The following is a 6,621-nucleotide window of genomic DNA, read 5'->3' on the forward strand; positions in this document are numbered from 1 at the left end:
AGATTTACTTGAAGTTAACACTATCTAGGAATCATTCAATTAGATTAATTTATCCCTACTAATGACAGATCAACCTATATGTAAATCTACATACAAAAATTGTCCTTACCTTTATAGTGATTAAAGAAAAAACATTACAATTATGCAATCAAACAAGATATGCAATAATTTTTATGTTGCTCTTTATCTGTTGAACATTTTGAGCAAAATAATTTACTGGAATATAAAGATAAGAGCTGAATGAATATGACACTAATGGATGAAGATGGAATTTTCACAGAACCAATATTTTTCCCCATCCCATTTTCACTTCATGTCAATCAAAACATATCATTGGTCATTTAGTTAAAAATGTAATGCTTATGCAGAATCACAAGTTACTTTATGTAGAAAAAATGGGATGGGAGGGGGTGTGAAAAAAATGGGATGGGAAAACTGAAAGAACAGATAAAACTACAATGTAGTAGGATGTGATATAACCAAATTGCAGTTTTCTAATTGCAAATGTCTTTTTTGGTAAGAATAACTGAGTTCTACAGTAAAGTATTAGGTAGCCTTTTTAGTAAACACCTCCTGTCTGCTGCTGGAATACATCAATTCTATTGTCATTCTCCACTTCTAACTGTGCAGGTGTGTCTATTTTATTGATTTGTTGCCATCAAATTGCAATCTGATCAGCGTCATTGACAAATCCTGTCATAAATAAATGGTGTGTGTCTTTTTTTTGTCTCCCAATTCAAAATACAGACTATGCAAAGGGCCTGTGTTGAGGTGTATATGGGGTGCATTTACTATACCTCCTCTTTCTATACAGTCAGTGTAAAGAACACGGCCTGTGGTAAGAATTGAGAGGCCTTATCCTTTTTTTTCTTTTTTTGATTTTTTAATATATATAAATCCTTCACCAGTGCGACCATGACCAAAATTCCAAGTGTCCTGTACTCTAGACAGGCTTTCTACTTCGCTGATTCAGTCAGATTTTGTTATGATAGTTCTCAGTGTAATTATTTCTGTGACTGCACTAAACGATCCCTGTGGTGAGTTTCATATCGAGAGCTGGACCCTCCAGTCCTCCTCTATTTTGTCTCTGAGAATCATTACACAAATGTTTTTCATTTTTTTCAAAACCCATAGATGAGGGAGACCATTCTGTGTTTATCTCTCTCCCTCTGACTTATTTCACTCAGCATAATAGATTCCATATACATTCATCTATGAGAAAATTTCATGACTTCATCTCTCCTGACAGCTGTATAATATTCCATTGTGTATATGTACCACAGTTTATTTAACCATTCATATTTCTGTGTTCCTAGATATATCCCTAGGAGTGGTATAGCTGGATCGTATGGGAGCTCAACTTCCAGCTTTTGGAGAAATCTCCATATCGCTTTCTACAAAGGTTGGATCAGAAGGCATTCCCACCAGCAGTGAATAAGAGTTCCTTTCTCTCCACATCCCCACCAGCACTGCTTGTTCTCATTATTCCTGGTGTGTGCCAATCTCTATGGCATGATCTGGTACTTCATAGTTGTTTTGATTTACAACTGCTAGCTACTTTTTAAAAAGCGAATTTAGACCTCCAGTTAACATCATGTACAGAGGTAAAATCCAAATGAATTAAAGACCTAGATGTCAGACCGGAAACCATAAAGTATATAAAACAACATGTAGTTCAAACACTCCATGACATTGAGACTAAAGGTATCTTTAAAGAGGAAACTGTATTCTCCAAACAAATGAAAGCAGAAATAAATAAATGGGACTATATTAAACTGAGAAGCTTCTGCACCTCAAAGGAAATAGTGCCCAGAATACAAGAGCCAGCCATTAAGTGGGAGAAACTATTCACCCAATACCCATCAGATAAGGGGTTAATATCCAAAATATACAAGGCACTGACAGAACTTTACAAGAAAAAAAAACATCTAACCCCATCAAAAAATGGGGGGAAGAAATGAACAGACACTTTGACAAAAAAGAAATACAAATGGCTAAAAGGCACATAAAAAATGTTCCACACCACTAATCATCAGGGAGATGCAAACGATATGTGTCTTTTAAACTGCACCATTAAACTACCAAGACCTGCCACATTCAAATTAATATGACCATTGTTCTTGGTCTTGACATCTTCCTTGGGTTTCTCGTTGGCCATGGTGAGCACTGAAAATTTCCTCAGCAGCTACTTTACTAGTACCAAGAATTGCATCGAACTAGACTCAAGCAAGCAAGCAGTAGACAAAAAAGTATGCCACAGTGTGGACCTACTCACATTTTTATATCACTTATCTTGTACATTACTTCCTATTTTAGTAGGGGAATTTTCCTTTTCATTTTGACCTCATAATTTCTTCTGATTTGCTAACTACCTCTGCTGCAATTTCTTTAAACTCATAAAAACATCTTGATAATAAAGCACAGAGAGGAGAGTAAATGATCATGCAAGGAGTCTATAGTTAATCCCATGACAGTATACTTCAGGGGTTGAGAAACCCTGAAACTCCCAGGTCAAGGGAATTCCCTCTATAATATCCTCAATAGTTACTGTGCCTATGCAGGGGAAAAAAAAAGCACAAAATAATCATATTATCCACATATATATTTATTTATTTATTGACTTCTTTATTTTGGGGTAGATATTGAAGTTGATGTCTCCAATTTTATTTTATTTTATCTGATCTTTCTCTTTCTTTTTGCACTCTGGCATGGTTTGATTTCAGGACCAAGACTATTGTGTGGTGCTTGTCTCTATTGCTGTAGTGCTGGTTGGATATTTAATTTGATATTTCTTTTTGTATTATGGTGGTGCTTCAATTACCTTTATCATGTCCTCTCTCAAACTGAGGTTGAAAGCCTCTAGGATTCCACTCATTTTAGCTTATTTGATTTTCCTTTATTTATTTATTTACTTACCCCATTCTATTGCTTTTCTTTCCTTCAAACAAAACCACATAACTTGAATTATCTAGCTCTGTCTCTCAAATAGAGGGGGAAACAAGGGAGGGTACCAGAATCAAATAGATATATGATCACTAACAGTAAGCTATACAAAAAGGGGACCACCTATTCTAACAGCCTGGGTGGTGGTGGTGGGAGATATGGGTTGCAGGAATGGAATGGGGATGGGGAGCACAAATTTGGTGATGGGTATTCCTTTGATTCAATGTTAATATGCACCTAAAATATTACCATGAAAGATATGTAAGCCAATACGATAAAAAAAAAAAAAAACGGGTTGCATCCCTGAGGTTTCAGGTCCGGCAGACGAAAGGGAACTTCTGCTGTCTCCGCCCCTTCCCCAGTCGTGCCCCTGAGGTTTCTGACAGACGAAAGGGAACTTTTGCTGTCTCCGCTCCCCCAATTCGCCTGAGGTTTCTGGGTTCGACAGACAGTAGGGGATCTTCCTCTCTCCCCATCCCTCCCCCACATGTGTCTCCAAGATCTTCAGCACTGGGAGGGGTTTCTGGAAGAGGCCAGGAGGGCGGAGCCCTGCTGACTTCCAGGTAGCGAAGTCCAAGGGAGCCAGGCTCAACAGCACCCTCCACCATTGTGGTCAGGAGTGGGTACTTGCTGGCAGTGAGAGTGGGAGCAACTAGACTGGTTCCACTAGAGAGCACCCTATAGGACAAATTTCAGCCAGCCCACCCAACAATCCCACCCAGAGCTGCAATCCAGAGAAGGGACCCAACCCCACACCACAGGGAGCAAAAGCAGGACAAAATCGGAAGGCACTACTCTCCAAGCCATACCAATAAATGTAAAAAAAAAAATGGGTAAACTGAGGAGGAGCCTAACGGCTGGAGATACAGAGAGAAGCCCTAGTAAGTTCCTAAGTCCACCAAAACGCACAGAACCAAGAGATGAAAATATAAAAGCAGCCATGAGAAAGGAAATGCAAGCCATGGTATAGGAAATGAGAGAATCTCTATCCACCGAGTGCAAGAAATCCATGGAGAAACAAATTAGCCAAACTAAAGATCTGATACAGAATATAAGAGGCTCCATACAAAAGGAATTAAAAGACACAGTAAAAAGCCAGACGAGCAGAATCACAGAATTGGAGAAGCACAAAGTAGTACTTGAAGAAAAACTACAAACCAAAAATGACCAGGAAACCAAAAAGAAAGTAAGAGGCAAGGCACTGGAAGGAAAAGTCTAGTGCTTAGAGAACAAAGACACAAGAGATAATCTAAGAATTGTAGGTATACCAGAAGGGGAGGAAACAGGGAAAGGGGAAGAACAAGTAGTTAGGGAAATAATAGAAGAAAACTTCCCCACCCTTTGGAATGAAGACTCCATGCAAATCCAGAAAGTAAAAAGAGTCCCTAGTAAAATTGGCCCTAATAAACCAACACTAAGACATATAGTAATCCAAATGGCAAAAAAAGAGAAATATGAAATCCTTAAAGCAATAAGGGAAAAAAATAACCTCAAGTACAAAGGAAGGGACATAAGAATAAAACCAGATCTCCCATTTGAAACAATTCAAGCAAGAAGACAGTGGAATAAAATATTTAAATGACTGAATGAAAGAAATTTCCAGCCGAGGGTACAATACCCAGCAAAACTGTCATTCATATGGGATGGTAGCCTAAAAACATTCTCAAACAAAAACAAACTTGCAGTATTTGTGCAAACAAAACTGATCCTAAATGATCTATTCAGAGATGAATTACACAATCCAAACCCCCCATTGTAACAACAACAACCCTACACAACACAACTGCACAACAGCCCTTTCTGTCAATAATCTGTCAATAATAACAGACTAAACTCTCCCATTAAATGACACATAGTAGAGAACTGGATTAGAAAACAAACCGGACTTCTGCTGCCTCCAAGAAACACACCTACAAGTACAGGACAGGCATAGGCTTAGAATAAAAGGATAAAAATCAATCTTTCAAGCCAATGTAAAACAAAAAAAGAGCAGGGACAGCCATTCTTATATCAGACCAAATTCCATTCAACCTCGAGAAAGTGATCAGAGACAGAGAGGGTCACTACATACTAATCAGGGGAACACTAGATCAAGAGGTACTAACCCTGATCAATATTTATGCACCTAATGTAGAGTCAGCAAAATATATGAGGCAGTTGCTCACTAACCTGGAGAAACACATGAAGAGAAATGTGACAATAGTAGGAGATCTCAATACTCCACTATCACCACTGGACAGAGCCAGCAGACAGAAAAATAGCAAAGAAATTAGAGCCTTAAATGAAACATTAGAAGATCTAGGACTAATAGACTTATATAGGGCCCTCCACCCCAGGAAAACAGAATATACATTCTTCTCAAGCCCTCATGGAACCTTCTCCAGAACAGACCATGTCTTAGGATTCAAACCTAACCTATATAAGACCACAAATGTAAGAATCATTAGAAGCACCCTATCAGATCACTATGCAACAGAGGTCAAAATTGACTGCAAGAAGAAGCAATGGAGAAAACTAATACCTGGAGATTAAACAGCATGCTGCTCAACAGTAGCTGGATCAAAGAGCAACTCAGGGAAGAAATAAAAAGATTCCTTGAGACAAATCATAATTAAGAGATAAATTCTCAAAATCTATGGGACACAGCAAAAGCAGTAAGTAGGAGGAAACTCATACCAATACAGGCCTATGTCAAGAAAGAGGAAAATGACAAAATCAACTTTTGCAGGATCATCTCAAGGAATTGGAACAACAGCAGCAAAGAAATCCAACCACAAACAGAAGGCAAGAAATAATAAAAACCAGAGCAGAAATAAACCACATAGAAACTAAGAAAACAATACAAAAAATCAATGAGACCAGGAGTTGGTTTTTAAAAAAAATAAACAAGATAGACAAACCACTGGCAAAACTCACAAAAAAAGGGAAAACACCCAAATCACTAGGATCACAAATGAAAGGGGAGAGATTGCAACAGAACCCCCATAAATACAACATATCATGAGATCATATTATGAACAACTACTCAGGCTAGAGAACCCAGTAGAAATTGACAGATTCCTGGAAAATTTCCATCTTCCAAGACTGGAAAAGGAAGACCTAGAAAGCCTAAACAGACCAATCACTTCAGAGGAAATTGAAGATGTAATTAAGAAACTCCCTAAGAACAAAAGCCGAGGCCCAGATGAATTTACAGGTGAATTCTACCAAACATCCCGAGAAGATTTACTACCACTTTTCCACAGGTTCTTCCAAACCATAGAAAAAACAGGAATCCTCCACAACTCCTTTTATGAAGCTAATATCACACTCATTTCCAAAGATGGCTAAGACACCACCAAGAAAGAAAACTACAGACCAATCTCACTAATAAACATTGATGTAAAGATACTCAGCAAAATCTTAGCAAACCGAATCCAGCACTTCATCAAAAAGATCATACATCATGACCTGCTGTGAGCCAATTCTGTTGCAGCCTGCAACAGATTCTTCGTGGAGTTCGGGAATACCCCACAGGGAGAGAGTGAGTACACGGAATGGCGAATAGAAGGAACAATATTGTAAAAATGAATGAGACCACACAGAATGCATGGGGACTTGAGTCTAGAAAGACGAAGACAAATTTATTTTTTGAGCTGGCTGCTTTTAAAAGGTTGAGGCTTGGAATGCAGGGTGCAA

General features: G+C 38.3%; 1 non-coding gene across 1 annotated transcript; it reads right to left on the reverse strand.

Annotated features, from left to right (window-relative positions):
* Positions 1–722: 722 nt before the first annotated feature.
* LOC126032730 (small nucleolar RNA SNORA51) lies at positions 723–855 on the reverse strand. The gene has a single exon (XR_007503948.1). It is a non-coding gene; the product is annotated as a small nucleolar RNA SNORA51 (small nucleolar RNA).
* Positions 856–6,621: the final 5,766 nt, after the last annotated feature.

The sequence above is a fragment of the Suncus etruscus genome, chromosome 16 (assembly GCF_024139225.1).
Source record: "Suncus etruscus isolate mSunEtr1 chromosome 16, mSunEtr1.pri.cur, whole genome shotgun sequence".
Classification (NCBI taxonomy): domain Eukaryota; kingdom Metazoa; phylum Chordata; class Mammalia; order Eulipotyphla; family Soricidae; genus Suncus; species Suncus etruscus.